The sequence below is a fragment of the Taudactylus pleione genome, unplaced genomic scaffold (genome assembly GCF_031769625.1).
Source record: "Taudactylus pleione unplaced genomic scaffold, aTauple2 ptg001990l, whole genome shotgun sequence".
In the NCBI taxonomy this organism is placed as follows: domain Eukaryota; kingdom Metazoa; phylum Chordata; class Amphibia; order Anura; family Myobatrachidae; genus Taudactylus; species Taudactylus pleione.
This window is the reverse complement of record NW_028286386.1, coordinates 3,707,359-3,730,314: the sequence shown is the minus strand read 5'-3', so window position 1 is coordinate 3,730,314 and position 22,956 is coordinate 3,707,359.

Sequence of the window (22,956 nt, the reverse complement as noted above, 5' to 3'; positions counted from 1 at the left end):
AGCTGCACGTGCATCAACAAAGTAGTGCCAAGCGTGCGCCTGTGTCATAAGTAAATGGCCGGCTGGCTTGACCATTAAAGGGTGCTGTAACCCCCAAAGTACTCTCCAAACCAAATAACAAAATATTTTTTCTGTGTTTGTGAATTGTGTGCGCAGTAGCCGCACATGCATCAACAAAGTAGTGCCAAGCGTGCGCCTGTGTCATAAGTAAAGGGCCGGCTGGCTTGACCGTTAAAGGGTGCTGTAACCCCCAAAGTACACTCCACTCCAAACCAAAAAAATATATATTTTCTGTGTTTGTGAATTGTGTGCGCAGTAGCCGCACGTGCATCAACAAAGTAGTGCCAAGCGTGCGCCTGTGTCATAAGTAAAGGGCCGGCTGGCTTGACCGTTAAAGGGTGCTGTAACCCCCAAAGTACACTCCAGTCCAAACCAAAAAAAAAATATTTTCTCTGTTTGTGAATTGTGTGCGCAGTAGCCGCACGTGCATCAACAAAGTAGGGCCAAGCGTGCGCCTGTGTCATAAGTAAAGGGCCGGCTGGCTTGACCGTTAAAGGGTGCTGTAACCCCCAAAGTACACTCCAGTCCGAACCCAAAAAGAATTATTTTCTGTGTTTGTGAATTGTGTGCGCAGTAGCCGCACGTGCATCAACAAAGTAGTGCCAAGCGTGCGCCTGTGTCATAAGTAAAGGGCCGGCTGGCTTGACCGTTAAAGGGTGCTGTAACCCCCAAAGTACACTCCAGTCCAAACCAAAAAAAAAAATATTTTCTGTGTTTGTGAATTGTGTGCGCAGTAGCCGCACGTGCATCAACAAAGTAGTGCCAAGCGTGCGCCTGTGTCATAAGTAAAGGGCCAGCTGGCTTGACCGTTAAAGGGTGCTGTACCCCCCAAAGTACACTCCAGTCCAAACCAAAAAAATATATATTTTCTGTGTTTGTGAATTGTGTGCGCAGTAGCCACACGTGCATCAACAAAGTAGTGCCAAGCGTGCGCCTGTGTCATAAGTAAAGGTCCGGCTGGCTTGACCGTTAAAGGGTGCTGTAACCCCCAAAGTACACTCCAGTCCAAACCAAAAAAAAAAATATTTTCTGTGTTTGTGAATTGTGTGCGCAGTAGCCGCACGTGCATCAACAAAGTAGTGCCAAGCGTGCGCCTGTGTCATAAGTAAAGGACGGCTGGCTTGACCGTTAAAGGGTGCTGTAACCCCCAAAGTACACTCCAAACCAAAAAAATATATATTTTCTGTGTTTGTGAATTGTGTGCGCAGTAGCCGCACGTGCATCAACAAAGTAGTGCCAAGCGTGCGCCTGTGTCATAAGTAAAGGGCCGGCTGGCTTGACCGTTAAAGGGTGTTGTAACCCCCAAAGTACACTCCAAACCAAAAAAATATATATTTTCTGTGTTTGTGAATTGTGTGCGCAGTAGCCGCACGTGCATCAACAAAGTAGTGCCAAGCGTGCGCCTGTGTCATAAGTAAAGGGCCGGCTGGCTTGACCGTTAAAGGGTGCTGTAACCCCCAAAGTACACTCCAGTCCAAACCAAAAAAAATATTATTTTCTGTGTTTGTGAATTGTGTGCGCAGTAGCCGCACGTGCATCAACAAAGTAGTGCCAAGTGTGCGCCTGTGTCATAAGTAAAGGGCCGGCTGGCTTGACCGTTAAAGGGTGCTGTAATCCCCAAAGTACACTCCAAACCAAAAAAAAATATTTTCTGTGTTTGTGAATTGTGTGCGCAGTAGCCGCACGTGCATCAACAAAGGAGCAGCGCCAAGCGTGCGCCTGTGTCCCATAAGTAAAGAGCCGGCTGGCTCATTTCTTAAAGGCTGGTGTAACCCACAAAGTGCACTACTCTCCAGCAAAAATAAAAAAATATTTTCTGTGTTTAGCCGCACGTATATATCAAATCGATATAACATAAATGGAGGACCAAACTTTCTCCGATAAAAATAAAATAGAGAAAGATCAAGAACCACTTCCTCCTAGTGCTGAAGCTGCTACCACTAGTCATGACATAGACGATAACATGCCATCAACGTCGTCTGCCAAGGCCGATGCTCGTTGTCATAATAGAGGGCACATACAATCCCAAATGACAAAGTTCAGGAAAATGACCTTGAAAAAAACATTTAAATCAGCTGAAGAGAAACGTAAACTTGCCAATATGCCATTTACGACACGGAGTGGCAAGGAACGGCTAAGGTCGATCCCTAGTATGTTCATGACTAGTGGTTCAGCTTCACATGATGATGGAAACCCTCCTCCCACTAAAAAAATCTAAAGAGTTAAGCTGGCAAAAGCACAGCGAAGAACTGTGCTTTCTAAGAAGATATCACAAATCCCCAAGGAGAGTCCAAGTGTGGTGGTGGTTGCGATGCCTGACCTCCCCAGCACTGGACGGGAAGAGGTGGCTCTTTCCACCATTTGCACACCCCCTGCAAGTGCTGAAAGGAGCACCCACAGTCCACTTGCTGATATGCAAATTGAAGATGTCACTGTTGAAGTACAACAGGATGAGGATACTGGTGTAGCTGGCGCTGAGGAGGAAGTTGGCGAGGAGGATTCTGATGGTAATGTGGTTTGTTTAAATCAGGCTCCGGGGGAGACAGTTGTTGTCCGTGGGATGGAAAAGCCCATCACGGTCATGCCTGGGCAGAAGACCAAACATTCCACCTCTTTGGTCTGGCAATATTTCTATCCAAATCCGGACAACAACTGTCTTGCCATATGTACCATATGTAAAGGTCAACCACCTAGGAACATCCTCCCTTATACGGCACCTGCAGCGCGTTCATAAAAAGTTACTGTCAAGTTCAGAAACTTTGGCTAAGACCGTAAGCAGTCCAGGGACACCTAAATCCCGTTGTCCTGTTGTATCCAAGCGCCTGCAAACCACACCGTCAACTCCCTCCTCGTCAATTTCCTCCTTAGTCAGGATCGGAAGTAGTCCTGCAGGCCATGTCACTGGCATGACTGACTCTCCTATCCGGGATTCCTCCGGAGGATCCTGCATTGCTACGCCTACTGCTGCCGCTGCTGCTGGGAGTCGTTCATCATCCCAGAGAGGAAGTAGGAACACCACTACTTTTACTAAACAATTGACCCTCCCACAGTCCTTAGCGAGGAGGATGAAGTACGACAGCAGTCATCCTGAAGCAAAACGTATAACTGAGGCCTTGACTGCTATGTTGGTGTTAGACGTGCGTCCGGTATCCGCCATTAGTGCAGTGAGATTTAGGCAATTGATGGAGGTAGTGTGTCCCCGGTTCCAAATCCCGTCCTGATTCCACTTCACTAGGCAGGCGATACCGAGACTGTACAGAAACGTCAGAAAAAGTGTCGTCAGTGTCCTGAAAAATGCAGTTGTACCCAATGTCCACTTAACCACGGACATGTGGACAAGTGGAACAGGGCAGACTAAGGACTATATGACTGTGACAGCCCACTGGGTAGATGTATCACCTTACGCAGCAACAGCAGCAGCGTCACCAGTAGCAGCATCTCAGAAACGCCAGCTCGTTCCAAGGCAGGCTACGCTGTGTATCACCGGTTTCAGTAAGAGGTACACCGCCGACAACCTCTTAGAGAAACTGAGGGAAATCATCGCCCAGTGGGGTAACCACTTAGACTCTCCTGGGGATTTGTGATATCTGACAACGCCACCAATATTGTGCGGGCATTACATCTGGGCAAATTCCAGCACGTCCCATGTTTTGCTCACACAATAAACTTGGTGGTGCAGAATTTTCTGAAAAGCGACAGGGGTGTGCAGGAGACGCTTTGGGTGGCCCGAAAACTTTCTGGCCACTTTCGCCATTCAGCGACTGCGTGCCGAAGACTGGAGCGCCAGCAAACACTCTTGAACCTGCCCCGCCATCACCTGAAGCAAGAGGTTGTGACGCGGTGGAACTCAACCCTCTATATGCTTCAGAGGATGGAGGAGCAGCAAAAGGCCATACAAGCCTATACATCCACCTATGACATAGGCAAAGGAGGGGGTATGCACCTGACTCAAGCGCAGTGGAGAATGATTTCCGTGTTGTGCAAGGTTCTCCAGCCCTTCGAACTTGCCACACGTGAAGTCAGTTCAGACACTGCCAGCTTGAGTCAGGTCATTCCCCTCATCAGGTTTTTGCAGAAGCAGCTGGAGAAAGTGAAGGAGGAGCTAAGACCGAGCGATTCCGCTTGGCATGTGGGACTTGTGGATGAAGCCCTTCATTCGCTTTGCCAGGATTCCAGGGTGGTCAATCTGTTGAAATCAGACTACTACATTTTGGCCACCGTGCTCGATCCTAGGTTTAAAGCCTATGTGGTGTCTCTCTTTCCGGCCGACACAAGCCTGCAGAGGTGCAAAGACCTGCTGGTGAACACACTGTCAGCTGAAGCGGAACGTGACATGTCAACAGCTCCTTCTTCATTTTCTCCCGCAACTGGGGCTGCCAGGAAAAAACTTAGGTATCCTAAGCAACCCGCTGGCGGTGATGCAGGGCAGGCAGGACCAAGTTTGGACATCTGGTCCGGACTGAAGGACCTGGCAACAATTTCTGACATGTCTACTGTGACTGCATATGATACTGTCACCATTGACAGAATGGTGGAGGATTACATCGGTGACAGCATCCAAGTAGGCATGTCAGACAGTCCATACCTGTACTGGCAGGAAAAAGAGGCAATTTGGAGGCCCCTGTAAAAACTGGCTCTATTTTACCTGAGTTGCCCCCCCTCCAGTGTGTACTCCGAAAGAGTGTTTAGTGCAGCCGGGAACCTTGTCAGCGAAAGGCGTAGGAGGTTGCTTCCACAGAATGTGGAGAAGATGATGGTCATCAAATTGAATTATCAGCTCTTCCAGGGAGACCAGCCTCCAGAACGTACAGAGGGACCTTTGGTGGTGGATTCAAGTGGGGACGAGTTAATACTTTGTGAGGATGAGGATGTACACACTGAAGAGGGTGAGGAATCGGTGGATGAGGAGGATGAGGATGACATCTTGCCTCCGTAGAGCCAGTTTGTGCAGAGACAGATTAATTGCCAGCTTTTTTTGTGGGGGCCCAAATGAACCAATCATTTCAGCCACAGTTGTGTGGCAGACCCTGGCGCTGAAATGATTGGTTTGTTGAAGTGTGCATGTCCTGTTTATACAACATAAGGGTGGGTGGGAGGGCCCAAGGACAATTCCATCTTGCACCTCTTTTTTTTCTTTGCATTATGTACAGTTTGGGGCCTAGTTTTTCAAACTGCCATCCTGTCTGCCACTGCAGTATCACGCCTAGATGGGTCACTTGTTTGTGCCGCCCACTCGTGTCGCTTAGCATAGTCATCCAGCTACCTCGGTGCAACCTTTTGGACATAAAAACACTATTGTGAGGTGTGAGGTGTTCAGAATAGACTGGAAATGAGTGGAAATTAAGGTTATTGAGGTTAATAATAGCATAGGAGCAGAAAAACCTACAAATTCTGTGATTTTAGCTGTTTTTATGCTTTTTTTCAAAAAAATACAGATCCAAAACACAAAACCCAGAACCCAAAACACGGAAGGGTGGTTTTGGCAAAACCAATCCAGATCCAAAACACGAAGAAAGATCCAGATCCAAAACCAAAACACAAAACACGAAAAGTGGCCGGTGCACACCCCTAGTTGTCACATATACCAATACATTGCGAATGCCAGCTGACGGGCCTCTTTGGGAAAACCCACAGCCAGCCAGCCAATCAGAGGCTGCTTTACATATAGCAGCCGCTCATTGGCTGGTTACACGTGTGTCCCAGCCAATGAGCGGCCACTACATGCAAAGCAGCCTCTGATTGGCTGGTGGGCCGTGGGATTTCCTGAAGAACTTGTGTTAAAACTAATACAAAGAACCGTATGTAATATGCCCATTCATATCTGGTACTCAGGTGCCAAATCTGAAATGTAAAACCATATCTGGTGCCCAGCTTAAATGCAGAGTGATACTTGATGCCAAGAATGATAAGTAAATTATTTATCTGAAAATATGTGTAATATGCAAGAAAAGAAAAAAAAATCCCTCAGGCACACTGTTAAAAAAAACAGAAAAAAGACTTGAATACTACATTATAATAGAAATTCAGAGATTTTTGTTGCATATATTTGCAGATACGTGTTTAAGCATTGGGCCACGTCAAGGCTTCTCTGTACCGGTGTCTCTAAAGCTACATGATCATAGCACTCACTCTGGGTCATATAATTGCACTGTAGTGCAGTGTTGGCTAACCTTGACACTCCAGCTGTTATGGAACTACATAACCCAGCATGCACTGCTACAGTTTTGCTATTAGGGCATGCTAAAACTGTGGCAGGGCATGCTGGGATATATAGTTCCACAACAGCTGGAGTGTCAAGGTTAGCCAACACTGCTGTAGTGCCACATGATAACAGCACATACAGAAATATTTAAGTTGAGAACCTACTCACCTGAAAGTACCCCAGAGACCTTTTTTTTTCTTGCCTAGAATAAATCCCTTTACAAGCACCTGTGAAAAACGATTAGATTGATCATGAGCAACCACTATTTTTATTGCTGTTCTGAGAGGCATAGATGGGACCAGCATTGGGAGGGTGTGCTGGTTCCTGTAGTGCTATTTGGAGGTCTTTGGGGTACCTTCTGGTGAGTTGGCTCTTAACTTAAATATTTCTATGTATGTGCTGTTATCATTTGGCACTACAGTATGCAATTATATAACCCAGAGTGGGTGCTATTATCATGTAGCGTTAGGGACGCCGGTACAGAGAAGCCTTGACATGGCCCAGCGCTTAACCATGTATTTGCAAATATATGCTACAAAGATCTCTGGATTTCTATTATTATGTAGTATTCAAGTCTTTTTGCTGTTTTTTTGCAGTGTGCTGGAGGGAATTTTTTTTCTTGCCTAGAATAAACCCCACCACCCCCCCTCCCTTTACAAACACCTGTGAAAATCTATTAGGTTGATCATGAGCAACCACTATTTTGTATGGATATGTGTAATATGCAGAGCTTTATCCGGTACCAAGTATGTGCAATTACTGGCTCTCAGTGGCTTGCTATGCCTCTCTGTACAATAATCTTTGCACTCTGGTCTTGCTTGTAACAGCTGTCATTCTACTGGCGTATAGTGCTATCTGACCTGCGCTGAACTGCAGCAACCAATCAGAGCTTAGCATATGACAGGAACCCAAATAGTGATAGAATTGGGTCATTCCATGTCAAGTGGACCAATTTTGAAGAACAATTTTGAAGTGGACCAATTTTGATGAGTTGGTCACAGATGTACCCTCCCCCACTTTGATTTTGCTACTGTTGCATATTGCGAATTAAAATTTCCCCAAAGTTAGTCTGACATATATGTCAACCTTCATGTAAAATGTTATCCAAATTGGAAATGGTAAGATGGGGACCCCTGGTCATCTTGACATGGAATGACCCAATTGGCTGTTATGTGTTTTGGGAGAGAATAGGGGAGTATGGATAAACAGCATATGGTAGCATTTTTTTCTTTTGTTAACAAACTCTAAATATATACAAAATACCATAGTTTGAGAAAGTCCTTTTGGATGCTCTAGGCAGCTTCCTCTGCCTGCACCCTGCTTTTAAGTGAAACCAAACCTCTCACTTCAGTCAGTTGTTCCACCCTCCCCTTCCTGCTACTTCCTATCTCCTTCAAATGGGGGTATTAATAAAAACACTGGATGAGTGACAGTACCTCCAGCCTTCTAGTCTCAGGGAATCAGGGATGCACACAGGGAAGACAGAACAGAATTTGTATTGAGACGCCAATTGGAGCCCTCGCAGTTGCCCGCAACTGCGCACACAAACGCAGCATTGGATGCAGCTCCTGAAAATATTGACTCCTCAAGTGAGTCTAGGGTCACTCAGAATGGGCGCAGTAACTGAGATGCCTCAGCTTTGTTCTCTACATGCAAGATCACTGATGCTGGCTAGTACATGCCCAAGAAACGGCTGGACACGCCCGCGTTTTGGTCAGAACTCCCAGTAAACACCCACAAAACGGTCTCTTGCTGTCAATCGATTGCAAGTGAATCCTTACTGCGAGCTCGATCACAATTAGTTTGCCGTGTGCACGCAATTCGTCTGTGACACATACACAGACCACCGATAATCGCACAACTACGTGAAAAATGCCATAGCTTTCAGCTCTGAATCAGGCCCAATATGCTCTATTGTTTTTAAGGTTAGTTAGCATTATTTGGCAGAAAATGATTCTGTCATTTGTACATCAATAATGACTGCTCTGCATTATGGTATGGCCTAATAAGGTCATATCTACTGGTGCCTATTTTTTAACCTGTCCATTTGTCAGATGTACTACAAAAATATCTTCTAAGTAGAAATGTACCTCAAGCAATATTCTAGTGTCCAATTAAGCATTGCTTTCCCCCAGGTTTGCTATATCAGCTTCTACACATAGTCTTCCCTATAGATTCATCTGTTTTTTCATCCTGACAACCTGGATTGCATGTTAACATAGTCCCATTCTGTTCCGTTCTGTTCTGTTCTGTATGCAGCTAGAGAGATCGCATAATGACATAGACAGGTGACTAATTTTGATTTTCATTGGTTTTTTTCTAGGGCAGCAAAAAATATTTTAGGACACTTTATTACCCATTACCCATCGAACACGATAGGCACAGTATATAAAAGTATACAGCATATAGACGTAGTGCCTGCATCCCAGTGGGGTTCCAATTCCTTCTACTGCCTATGACAGCATATGAAATAACAAAAGATACAAAGGACATTGGGCCTGATTCAGAGCCGGTCGTAAGCGGCCGCTCGTTCGTTCTGACCGATGTTCGCTCATCTGCGCATGCGTACGGATTGTAATACGCATGCGCGAACCAGTCAGTGCGGCCAAAAATCGTTTGTTCGCTATATAGCGAATGCCTGCTACTTTGAGTGACAGGATGAGGCGTATGTGGGTGGTAACAGGGGAAGGAGCCTGAAAACGGGGAGTGGAGATCAGAACGCAGGCGTGCTTAAAGGTCAAAACGGGCGTTTTAAGGGTGTGCATAATTAAAACAGCAGCGTCATTGCCCACGTCACCTGGTTGTTTTATAGTCAGAACTGCTCGCAATATAGTGGTAGGAAAAACCAACCACAAGAATAGCGAGCAGTTCATACGCTGGTCGATGTACTCGATTAATCTAATAAATAGCGGACATGACGTATGGTGCAAGCGGCCAGGGGGCGTATTTTTCAAAATTACAACTGCAAGTTTTGCTCGCTCGTTCAGACTTAGAGGCGTGAACAGACCGCAATGAGCGAATGGTTCATTTGAATAGCCACCCCTTGTTTTGGAACGAACGACCGCAAATAGCGAGCAGCTCTGAATCAGGGCCATTGGTCCTAATTCAGCAAGGATCGCTATTGCTAAAGCGTATGCAGACGGCATATTGTTGCATACTGCGCATACGTATTCATCGGAGTGCACGTGTATGAAGACACCACTGCAATCGCTCTTCAATCACAGAGACCACGTAGATCCATCGCAGAATGACTGACAGGCAGTGAGCATTTGGGGGTGGTGACAGGGAGTGGTAGAAGAAATGCAGGCGTGCCTGTCTGTTTGAACGCCATTGCATGGGTGTGCATAAATTAGCCTCTGCGATTGCATATGCAGCTTGAGTACTGCGTGCAACGAGGTTAGCAATTTAGAGGTACGGTAAGGTCAGGGCTGCTGTAATTCTGCGTGAAGGGCCGGAGGTACTCGATATTTCCGAAGATTGAAGAGGTTTGCAAGGTCTTACGGATGTGAGAGAGGGTAAGTGGGAATCTGCATGTTATCCATGTGAGTGCTTTGCAATTGGCAGCATTACCATACTTTTGCAGTAGACCTGTGTGCGCAATTGCAGCCGCAATCGCATCAGCGATCCTTGTTGAATCAGGCCCATTATCAACACTGGATATTAAAAACATGCACCAATAAATTCTGCAATCTTTTTTTGGGAGAGGGGAATGCTACTACACAGGACCATGAATGTGTGCGGGGTCCTGAGCATGCTCAGTTGGCTCCATTCACCTAGGGTCCCATTGGTAGTTTAGTAAATCAGTGGAAGCCCAATAGTGCCCAAAAAAGGATTTTTCCTGTTAAGTATTTCAGCATTGGCTCACAGAGGAGGGAAAACAAGAGCAGATACAGCTCAAAGGTAAGAAAGTTTTATTTCTATCTTAGAAGAGCACTATTTTCACCTATTTCACAACAATATCTAGCACACCATGTAAAAGCCTTTTACACGGCTGCTGTTCAGATTATGGGGTATATTTACTAAGCAGTGTCAGGAAACAAAGGGCCGTATTCAATTTGGAGCGAAAAGCCGTTTTCGGCTAAACTTTTTCGCCGATGACAGCATTTTCACCGATTTAATTTATCCCCGTATTCAATTTCAGCATCTTTTCGCTGGTGCGAAAACGCAATGCAATGTAATAGGCGAAAAAGTTTTGCCTATGAATACCCAGTGGAAAAAAATGCAGAATTGGGGTTTTGGGGTGCAGAGGTGTGGAAACCACCCTGTACCATTTGTACACCCCTCTTGATGCAAATTGTGTAAAACAACGCAAAAACCCACAAAGGACACCCCAAAAAAGCACTTTGAAAAAATGGGCGAAAAAATTTAAAGTGGGGGTACGAATTCAAAAACTAGCGAAATAGCCTTTGGGGGGTCTGCAAGTATGGGGGAGGTGTATTTTTGATTGCAGGTGCTTGCTGAAGGTGCGTTTTTGGCGCTATTTAATGCTTAACTTTAGGCATTTTTAAATATGCTTGCACCCATTTTCATATACCCCAAATTTGATGGGACTATTTATTTTCCCCAAAAAAAGTAACAAAATGCTATTCTTCACCACTTGCTGAAAGATACAAAATAGCGCCTATTGAGACCATTTAAAAACCCCAAATACCTTTAGCAGGGCTCTTCGGGGGTACCCATAGTGAACCCCCATGCTACAGCATCTTTAGGGGGGTGTCAGGATGATTTCCCCAAAACTGGCAGAACTTTTTCGCCGATTTAGATTTTGCCGGGTCCCGTTTTCGCACATTTGCAATTGAATACGGGGTTATGCGGGGACACGTGGAAAACTTTTTCGATAGCAAAACCTCAGATGATGGCAAAAAAAAGTCCGGCCTCAGACTTCTCACTCCAAACTGAATACGGCCCAAAGTGAAAGGAGATCAGCTCCCAACTGCCATTTTTCAAACACAGCCTGTGACATGGCAGTTGGGAGCTGATTGGCTGGTACTTTATCTCATTTCACTTTGTCTCCTAACACTGCTTAGTAAATAGACCCCTATGACTGATAAAAAATAGCTACCTTAAACTTGACCCCTATAATCGCAAATAGCTAGTAATCGCAGAGTGAGGTGATTAACTGAGGTCTCCCAGTTACCGCATCAGCTAGCAATTGCAGCCGCAGCCAGGAGAGACTGTTCAGTGTGATCGCGCTAGGCAGATATTGCCTGCGGTCAAGGGCTGGCAGTAAAACCGCGGTATCCCGTTTACCACTATAGACAATAATAGCTGCCATGGCCCGGAGATATTACTTATGTGTGACTGCATTGGGAAGAGTTTTTTCCCCGATATAGGGATAAGTGAATACTTATACTTCTTTTAAAAAGGCACATGAAAGCCGGGACATATGTATTGGTGTATTGAATATTAAAAGCGGTACATGGTTATTAACTGCGGCATCTTATCAGCTATTATTCCACACAATGGTTATACTGTGGAAGTAAAATTGGTCTCTAATATACCTAGTTTCTGATACTTGGAATAATAATATTAAAACCATATGGGCACATTAAATAAAGAAATAATATAAGAGAAATATATGTTTTCAGTTGAAATGTAAACCACAGGGGCAAGTAGCTCCATACTACATTAGATTAGAGTTGATACTCTTTCTTGATATAATGTAATATGGTATGAGAAACAAAACTATCATTTGGTTGAATCTCACTGAATAAAGATACAAAGTAACCATAATTAGCACAGCTTCACACAGGACATAACCAACATAGCTTTTCTATTGGAGGAGGTGAATAGGCTCATAACGTAAAGACAGTAGCCAGAAGAGTTTTTGTATATACATTTTAATACACTGTTTCTTCAGTTTTGCATACTATATATTTTAATATTTCACCATCTCTTTGAAATTAAATATTATTTTAGACACACATTAATAAAAGTATAAGTTTTAATATATTGTTGGTTCAGAGTGCACTCCCGAAGAGGCTTTCTTCTTTTCTTCTTCTTTGAAATTATTGGCACTGTAGCAATAAGCTTCTAAGTCTACGCCAAACTGCAACTCCAGGCAACATGTGGGTTCCCGTCCTCCTCCTCTCCCAGTGCTGGTTAGATAAATTGTATGTACAGGGATGCGCTTTTGCCTGCATGTGTTCCCAGAGCTGCGCGGTAGTGTTGTGTCTGTGAGTGAGGCATGGAGAGAGCAGTGATGTCCGCATAGAGGGCCAAATCAGCAAAACCAAAGACCCTCAGGCTTACTGATCTCTGTCATCAGGCAAGTGGTATGGTGGGTTACTCCAGCTACCCCTGAGGGGTCCGACATTCAGCCATCTAGGGGCAACAAAATGAAATTATGTCTTGCCCCCCCCCACCTAAAAACTTGACAATCCTGGGTGTTGTGAAAACCATGTATTTCAGAACTATCAAATCTGAGCAACTCAGACATTTATGCCGACTGGCAAGAGTAACGTTCTTTCAAAAAGGAAAAAGAGGCTGATGAAAAAATGTAAAATGGAATAAGTATTACTGCAGATATATACTTGAAGGCTATAAGCATTCTAGGAATAAATTTAGATAAATGGTGCTAAATAATAAAGTTATAGATTATCCATTATGTCTTATATATACACTACATGATTGGATCAGTACCACAAGACTACGGTACATGTTGTTAAAAGAATAAAAGACAAGATGAAGAGGCTGAATCTGAGAAATGATAGACTATTTAAAATAAACTAACAAGAGAGAATCACCATGTTTTATTTTTAAAGGCTGAATCTTGCCAAACTAATCTGATCAGTTTCCCGGAGGTAGTAAGTTATAAACTGAATCTTTGAAATCCAGTAGATGCAATTTACTTAGAGTTATTGAGTATTTGTTGATATTTCATTCAACAGATTGGTACATAAGATTAAAGCACTGGGGCTAGTGGATAAAACATGAACATAGGTTGATAACTAACTGAGAGATAGGAAGCATATGGTTGGTAGAAATGGAACATATTCATTGTTGGCAAAGGTTTTTAGTGGGGAACCTCAGGGACCGGTCCAAGACTTTTCAAATCTTAACAATTTTGTAGATGGTCTAAGAAGTAAGATGTCCAGATTTAAAGATCAGTCTAAACTTATTTGACAAATTATGAGTCAGAGATGCACGCTAACCCGATGGTTAGCGCACATCTCCAATGGCCAGTGCTGTGCGCAGTCGCGTGACCTGTACTGCGCATGTGCAGTACAAGTCTGTGATCCCGCATGCACTCCGGCAGAAGACTGTCAGTGATTGACAGTCTGCTGCTGTTTCTGGATGGGAAGGGTGCGGCGATGACCTCTGTTTCCCCAAACGGAGGCGTGTTGCTGCCGTTGGGTGAAGAGAAGAGGCCAGGATCTCCATTGGTTGGCGGAGATTTCCTGGCCTCTTTTGTGCATATGCGGTGGTCAGCAATGGTGACCCCATGGCCACTCAGCCGGCCAAGGATCCCTCAGATGATCCAATGCTGCGTCCACAGTAATGCATGCAGGAGGGTGTACCGCTGCATTACCATAATAGTGCTATCGCCGCTGCTACCGTGTTATCAGCTGCGATAGCATTACTGTCTGAGGCTGAATCACCTCCTATCAGCATTTAAAACATGCTGTTTTTTGCAGACACTGGGCCTGATTCAGAGCCGGACGCACTGACCAGAGCACTCGCTCTGAATCAGGGCCCTCCTCCATGAAAATGGAGCGTCCTCCTGGACGCTCGTATAGCTGTGGGTCAAAATCGAAGTAGACAAACAGAAGTGCAACCACCACAATGTAGTCAAGGCTCAAGTTGCAGGTAAGCACGATTTTCTTATTTTATGCATGTTTAATGAGTGTCTTCATGTGTAGGGGCAAATTCTGCACAGAAGTCTGACTGAAGTTTGCCCCAATTTGTGTGGTGACTAGGATGTATTCTACTGAGCATGCAGTGGATCCACTCTGTGCAACAATTAAAGGGTGTTTTTCTTCCACACCAACTATGAAGCAGTCACACCCTCAGCGTGATGCCGTCTCACCCCTGCAATAGAACCTATTTTTACCCTTTACTCCACATCACTTCAAAACATGGCTAGAGCCCTGTCAATACGGTTGGTTTAAAGCATGTTATCATCATCAGTAAGATGAACTTGCAACAGTCTATCAAGATGCAAATTATACATCTGGAAACTCTTCCATCCAACTCTGCAAGGCTCTCAATTCCATGCGCACGCCCTCACTGACCTTGCCCTACATAAGAATGCCTGGTTATGCCCATTCAGTTGAAAGTGAAGATGCAACTGAAATGTGTATGACTCTGCAACACCGGACTTGTGCACACTTGGTTCCGGAGCATGTGCAATGCAAAAGCATGGAAGATACCCATCCCAAATAGATGTACGTTCAACCGAGCATCAAGCCCTTTATTTGTATATTCTGCATTTCACATTTAGCAGATGGTAACAATCTGCATATGAAGCTAGGTAAATTTATTGTATTCTGTGGCGTAGCTGCGGTAGGTGTAGTGCAGTGGTTCTCAAACTCGGTCCTCAGGACCCCACACAAGTCACGTTTTGCAGGTCACCCAGCAGGTGCACAGATGTTGTCATTATTCACATATTCCTTTTATACATTTTAAAAGATTCACAGGTGAAGCTAATTTCCCTTGTGATTCTGGAGGAGACCTGGAAAACATGCACTGTTTGGGGTCCTGAGAACCTGTGGTGTAGAGGATTTCATATGGATTACTTAAGTTGCATACACACACAACGATTTTGTTACCAACGATTTTATGAACGATTTTATGAACGATTTTCTGTCAGATTATCTGTCAGATATTTTAAAGTGTAATTAACGATTTTTTTTTAACTATAAACGATTTTTGCATATCCCTTACTGAAAATCATTGAGTTGACAAGTCTGACTTAACTACAAACTACAAAAAGTGAACGCGCATGAACGATTATCGTTTGACTCAGAAAGTGAATGATTATTTCAAATGATTATCGTTAAAGGATATCGTTTAATGATAATTGTTCATAAAATCGTTGTGTGTGTATGCAGCTTTAAAGGTCAAATTGTGGTGAAGGAACGTGACATTCCATGCACTAATACAGAAGGAGGTGAATATAGCATGGAACACTTTAACATTTTGCTCATCATCTCTACTTGGGACTGGTACGCAGTGAGTTATTAGCGCACTCCTCCTATACAGTGCTCTTTGTTGATTATACATAGGGTAGATGTTCTAAGCCTTGGAGAGCAATAAAGTGGAGAGTGATAAATTACCAACCGTTCAGCTCCTAACTGTAATTTTTCAAACAGAGCCTGTAAACTGATAGGAGCTGATTGGTTGGTACTTTATCACTCTCCAAGGTTTAGTGCATCTCCCCCATAGAGACAGGCAGAATGGTGCTGGACAATGTCATACTTGCTTTTGGCAAGCCATGCCAAATGACACAATTACAGTACATAAGCAAAGAAATGATCCAAACTAAATGGATGCAATATGTTAGGGCTCTTCCCTTTTTGATGCAGCAAACAACACATACAGACACACATAAACTGCTCATCAACCATCTGTTACATGTATCAATAATGGTGCTAAGCTATCTACCATAAGTGTTGGAGCAGTAGACACCCCCTAGTCAATCAGAGTTGCAGATAATTGCATAAAACAAAAAAAAATGAACTAATAAATATAAGCAACTCAAACATACTGTATGTGCTAAGAGGTTACAACCTCCTACCAATATTGAATAAACCCAAACCAAAGTAAAGTACAGAGTTAACAAGTCAGTTTACACCAATAAATAAATAAAAACTGCCAGTGCATGAAATAAAACTTTGCAGGATGTCACACTGCTGATAATTGCTGTTTCTTACAATGACACTGCCCTAATGAAGGGACAGAAGATCCTGTACTGTAAATGACGGTTAACTGAGAGTCAAATGCAGTAATACAAGTCAACTAAGAAATAAAGAGAGAACATGTCTATCGGTTTAAGATGCAGCTTGTTAGTCTTCCTCAACGATTGATTGATTTTTGGGGTATTTACTTTAGCACGGCTTTCTGTCTTGTTTCCTACAGTGATGCTAATATGGTTGAAATTGAATCACATAAGAGCAGGCAGAAGGAAACATCTAAAATTCAACAAGAAAGAAAAAGCACTTAACATGCAGCTCAGGTGACAAGGAAAAAAATCACTGGACAGCAATGAAGACAAGTTCTGAACCGACTGCCTTGAGCCTAAAAATCCTCATCCACCGGAGTCCATGGCTGAGAAAATAACACAGCTGAAACGTGTTAAAAATGGCCTTTCTGACTAAAGATCATCCTCACATCCTATTCTGTAAAACAACAAATAGAGACACTTACATTTTCCTCATTTGCAATGAATTGAAAGACCGAAGTCTTGTAGATGAAGATTTTGTAGTTTTTAGAATCTGTGGGGGAATCACCATGTATTTGATGCAGTTCTGGTACATGTGTAATTAATGATGCTCACCTTGTCATGGGTATTGCAGAATCACAAAAGCAACTTTCATGGCATAGTTATACTCATGTAAAAACAAATCACTGCAATGCAAAAATATGATTTTGATTATGTTTCATATATCGCTAATGCTACAAATATACTCGCAATTATAAATCATTGACAAAAACATTACTGCAATTGTACACTCGGGCCTACATAGTTTGCTGCAGTTATTTTTAAAAATTGTGGATTGTCAATATAGACCACACAAGCTTTTCCAGAACAATTGCCACTAATGGGTATCTGGTCAAAATGTCAACAGATACCATGTCGACATTCTTAATGTTGACACTAGAATGTCAACATGGTTCAACATGTCAACAGACACACTGGGCTCGACTCAATTCAGCGCAATGCTGAATAGCCCTGGGATGGAGCTCCCGGGGCTATTCAATTCAGCATGCTGTTTGGACCGACAGTTGCCAATTAAGTCGGAGAATGCTGGTTCTCATGACTTAACCTGGGTGTTTAGTCGCGAGAATCATCATTCTCTGACTAAAGTGCTGTTAGCGCTGTGTTGAGCCGGAAAACAGCCTTGCAGCCAGCACTTTTGTCAGATTTCTCGTATCGAGAATACCAACGTACGGGCTAGCATCCACTACATATCCGTGAGTTGCAACAGAATGCTCTGGCCCAAACATGGATGCTGCTGATAATCCCTCTCCAAGGCAATTGCTGGAAAATCTCCATACTAGAATTGAGAAACAAGAGCGCGATCAGGCCCAGATCATGCAGCGCCTGCAGACACTGATGCAGCAAGTCGGTATGGCGCCATCTTCTGTGGTATCAGTTTTAACTTCTGTGCTACTACTGATTCCGAATCCTCCGAAATTTGCCGGGGATCCCAAAGGTTGTCGGTGATTCCTGAATCAGTGTTCTATCCAGTTCGAGGTCCAAGTTGTGAATTTCCGATAGAACTAAGGTGGCTTATGTCATCTCCATTCTGTCCGGAGAGGCCCTAGCTTGGGTTTCCCCACTATAGGAGAGAAATTATCCACTAGTTAACGACAGTGTGAAAATTTTGGAAGCCTACAGGAAGGTTTTTGATGAACCCAGTCGAGTGTCTTCTGCAGCATCAAGTATTCTGCAACTAAAACAAGGCAACCAGTCCGCGGGACAGTATGCGGTGCAGTTCAGAACCCTTGCCTCATAACTGGGATGGAATAATGAAGCTCTAGAGGCCACAATCATGCAAGGACTTTCCAAGCAAATTAAGGATGTACTAGCGTATAGAGAACTGCCAACATCATTAGGCTAACTAATATCATTGTGCATCTGAGTAGATCTTCACCATTGGGAGAAAGCAGGAGAGAAGGAACAGTCGTGTTGCTTCAGTTCAAACTCACTCCTTGATTCATGGCACCAAATGATCCTCACCAAGAGCCTATGCAGATTGGGAAATCACGAATTCCTGCCACGGAAATGGAAAGGAGGATCAAGAATAAATTGTATCTGTACTATGGCAAATCAGGTCACCTCCATAGTAGCTGGCCAAAATATCCAGGAAACGAGAGGGCCTGACTAATCGAGGGATGGTCAGATTAGGTGCATTTCAGCACACCCCAAAAGAAAATAGTTCTAACCAGTTCTCGATTGAAATGACACTGCTACTCGAGAAGTCCTCAGAAACTTTCAAGGCCTTTTTTTTACGCAGATGGCAACTTCATTACAGCCCAGAAAGTTCAGGAGTTAGGAATTCCTACTATGCTTTTGCAGGTTCCACTCTACATTATTGGAGTAGATGGAAATAAACTTCCTACGGCTACCATCTGCTCCAGGACTTCAGAAGTTACCATCAAGTTGGCACTCTCCATAAGGAGTTAATCTCATTCTAAATACTCCATTTAATCATGAGTGTCTTTTTATCCTGGGTCTTCCGTGGTTCCGTAAACACGCTCCCACTTTAGATTGGAGTGAACCTCAAATCTTGGCGTAGGGATCCCAGTGTCATCAGACCTGCTTGCTGTTTATCAAACCTCCACACCATGTCGTCAGGAGTTCAATCATCTCTCCAGTGGACCCTCTTTCAGTTCTATACCAGTCCTTTAGGGATGTATTCAGTAAAAAGGCTGCTGAGACACTTCTAGCTCATCGCTAGTGGAACTGCTCTATTGACTTGTTGACTGGGAAAACACCCCCTCGTGGAAGAGTGTTCCCTCTCTCACTTCATGTGTCAGAATACATCAAGGAGAATCTTGAGGGTGGGTTCCTCAGAGTCCAAATCCACCACAAGAGCTGGCCTATACTTTGTTAAGATAAAAGATGGTTGTCTTACCATTAAGGGCCTGTTCCCCATACCTCTGATTTCAGAGCTCTTCGATTGAATAATTGAGGCAAAGATTTTTACCAAATTAGACCTTCGTGGGGCCTATAATCTAATCATCTGGAGATGAGTGGAACACTCGTGATGGCCATTATGAGTACTAGTCATGCTGTTTGAATTAAGCACTGCTCCTGCTGTTTTCCAAAAATTAATGAATCATATCTTCCAAGACCTGTTATATAAATACCTGGTGGTATATCTGAACGACATTCTGATATTTTATGAACACATAGTGAGCCATCATCAACACGTGTGTGAAGTACTGTCATGACTCCACACTAACCAGCTCTTCTGCAAGCTAGAACTAGCTGACATTCCTGGGTTACATCATTTCGGGCTCTTGCCTTCAGATGGATCCAGAGAAACTCACTGCCAATGTCAACTGGCCTCGTCTAATTGGGTTAAACACAATACAATGCTTCCTGGATTTCTGCAACTTCTACCTTCAGTTCATCAGGAACTACTTATCTACTGCAGCTCCCATCACTGCTCTTAACAAGAATGGTCAAGACATTTGAGTGTGGCCTCCCGAGCCAGAGGAAGCTTTAGTCATTCTAACACAGTTTTATTTCAGCACTCATTCTAAGACAACCTAAATGTGACCAGCCTTGTTTCCTTGAGGTGGACACCTCCACGGTTGGAGCTAGCTCGTGCTTTTGCAGAAAGATGAAGAGGGCAAATGGTATTGCTGTGGATTCTTTTCCCATAAATTCTCTGCTCCAGAGAATAATTATGCCATTTGGGATAAAGAACTATTAGACATTAAGTTGGCACTTCACGAAAAGCGATATTTGTTGGAGGGTACAAAATTTCCGGTGACAGTTTATTCAGATCACAAAAACCTGACATATGTCAAAACAGCTCACTGCCTGAATTATCATCAGTCTAGATCACAGGTTCTCAAACTCAGTCCTCAGGACCCCAAACAGTGCATGTTTTCCAGGTCTCCTCACAGAATCGTAAGTGGAATAATTAGCTCCACCTGTGAATCTTTTAAAATGTGTCAGTGAGTAATGAATACACCTGTGCACCTGCTGGGTGACCTGGAAAACATGAACTGTGTGGGGTCCTGAGGACCGAGTTTGAGAACCACTGGTCTAGGTGGTCTTTATTCTTTGATTGGTTCAGTCTGGCAATTACCTACCATCCGGGTAACGAAAACATTAAAGCCAATGCTTTGTCCTGAGCATTCAGTTCTGCTGAGGTGGAAGAGGTACAGGAGCCCATTCTGAACCCTGCTTGTGTTTTGATAAGCCACCAGCAAGCTCAAAACTCCACCAGGAAAAACTTTCATAGCACACTAACTCTGGCCTAATATACTTCAGTGGGCACTTTCATCACCGGTCATGCAGGGATGAGAAGAACTCTGGACCTAATTCTCAGGAACTATTGGTGGCCAACTGTGCATGGTGATGCCAAAGACTTTATGGTAGTCTGTACTACCTGCGCTCAACATAAGATTCCACCTCATTCTCCCTTGGGATCTTTATACCCACTATCAGTGCCTGATCATCCATGGTCCCATATATCTAAGGACTTTGTCACTGATCTACCATTCTGTCAAGGCTTAAATATCATATGGGTGGTGGTGGACAGATTTTCTAAGGTTGCTCATTTAGTTCCATTGAAAGGGTTACCCTCAGCTCTGAAACTAACTGATGTGTTCATAAAGGAAATCTTCAGGCTACATGGGTTCCCCAAGGATGTTGGACCTCATTCAGACCTGGTCGCAAGCGCTGAGCGCTCGCAACCGGGTCGATGTTAAGGCCCTGTACATGCGCAGCGGCCGCTCTGCGCATGCTCAAGCCCCGGAGTGAGAGAGAAACTATCTCGATCCGCAGCTCACTACAAAAGGGCCGGCTGTCGATGTTGATCGACAGCTCGGCCCATTTTGTATGCGGGGCGGGGGGTGGCTACACAAATGGAGGCCTTCCCAAGCAAATGCCTGTCATGTTGTGGGCGGCCGCACTGACATCAGCAGTGATGTCAGTGGGGAGTTTTTGCTGCTCGATCAGAGTAGGAAGCTCCCTGGGGCTTGCGGTTGCCTTGACCCAACAGGGTCTCATCGCAAGCCCCGATGGTCAAGACCATCGCGACCATCAACCTGGTCGGTGGCTAAACTATGGGTAGTAACCCACAGCTTAGCTAGCGACCAGGAGGCCACACTAAAAAAAAGAAGAGGCCGCCCTCATTCAGATATAGTGATCACTTCTTGCGACCGCCTCTGAATGAGGGCCATTGTCTTGGACCATGGGGTGCAATTTGCCTCTAAATTCCAGAGGTCATTATGTAAGTGCTTTGGGGTCAACTTAAGCTTTTCATTAGCCTTTCACCCTCAGAGTAACTGTCAGATGGAGCAGGTAAACCAGGACCTAGAGAAATTTATTCAGATGTATTTGTCTGCCAATCAGGATAATTGGGTCTCCCTGTTGCCATGGGCTGAATTCGCCCACAATAATCTGTTTCATGAGACATCAGGTCATTCTATATTTTTAATTCAGTACAGTCTGCATCCTGTTCTACCGGAGTTACTAGTCCTTGGGTCAGTGTCATTTCCAGCCATCCATAGTAGGGTGAACCGTTTCTTCAATATCTGTAAGGAGGTAAAAAAGAATCTGTGCAAAGCTTCTTCAAGGTATAAACTGTTTGAAGACAAGAAGAGGAGAAGGGGTCCTATGCTGAGGACTGGTGACAAAGTGTGGTTGTCAACTAAGCACTTGTGATTAAAAGTTCCTACCATGAAGTTCGCTCCGAGATTCATTGGTGCCTTTCAGATTCTACAGGTGATCAATCCAGTGGCATTCAGTCTAAAACTTTCTGGCACTCTCAGAATACCTAATGTATTTTATGTCTCTCTCCACAAATCTCTGGTGCTTAATCGATTTTCAACACCTTGTGACCCTTCCTTTGCATTTGCAGTAGACCATCAGGAGGAATACAAAGTGAAGCAGACCTTGGACTTCAGGGTTTCTAGAGGTTCTGTTCAGTTCCAAGTGGATTGGAAGGGGTATGGTCCAGAGGAGCACTGCTGGGTTAAGGCTTCAGATATTCATGTGCCCTAGCTCCTCCAGAAGTTCCACTGGTTGTTTCCTAACAAACCTTTTGTGGGGTGTTCGGTGCCCACCCCTAGAGAAGGGGGTAATATCGCAGCCCAACGGACACCAGCAGTTACTTAAATGGTAGTAGTGCAGCACTCTGGGTCTCAACATATGTCCCTAGCAGCTCCACATATATAGAGGTATCCCAACCTCGTATTAGTAAACGTATAAAAAAACTGATTTTTGTGGTGCGCTCTGGGGCATTCATATAAATGTATATAACCTTAATTAGCTACTAAATTGACTCTCCTTGTTTGAAATAAATGTTCTAAAAGTACATAGTCCAGACTTTAATCTGTAGGGAGGGTGTTCTTAGATGAAAGGCTTTTATAAATTCCCCAACAGTGATGTGTTAAGACTGTCTCTCCATGTAATCCATAATTTGTAGTTTATAGTTATAAATCACAATGAAGGCTGTAGGATGGGTGTTCTTATACAATAAATGATGTCTGTGGCAAAACCTCTTCCTCCTCCTCTCCACCTCAAATACAATATATAGCACAGTATCAGGAACTTGAGAAACGCTATTGTGGAGGCTAGGGTAAGAAAGCGTATACTCACCCAATTTTGCTGTGTACTTCCTGCTGGTTCTCGGTGCTTGTAGAGGTGGTGTGGGAGTAATCAATATATACTATAAGTGGTGTGGTAATTGATAGTGGACAATGGCCCTCATTCAGAGCCGCTCGCTAGCGGCAGTACGCTCGTTCTGAGCGATGTTCGCACATCTGCGCATGCGTACGGTTTT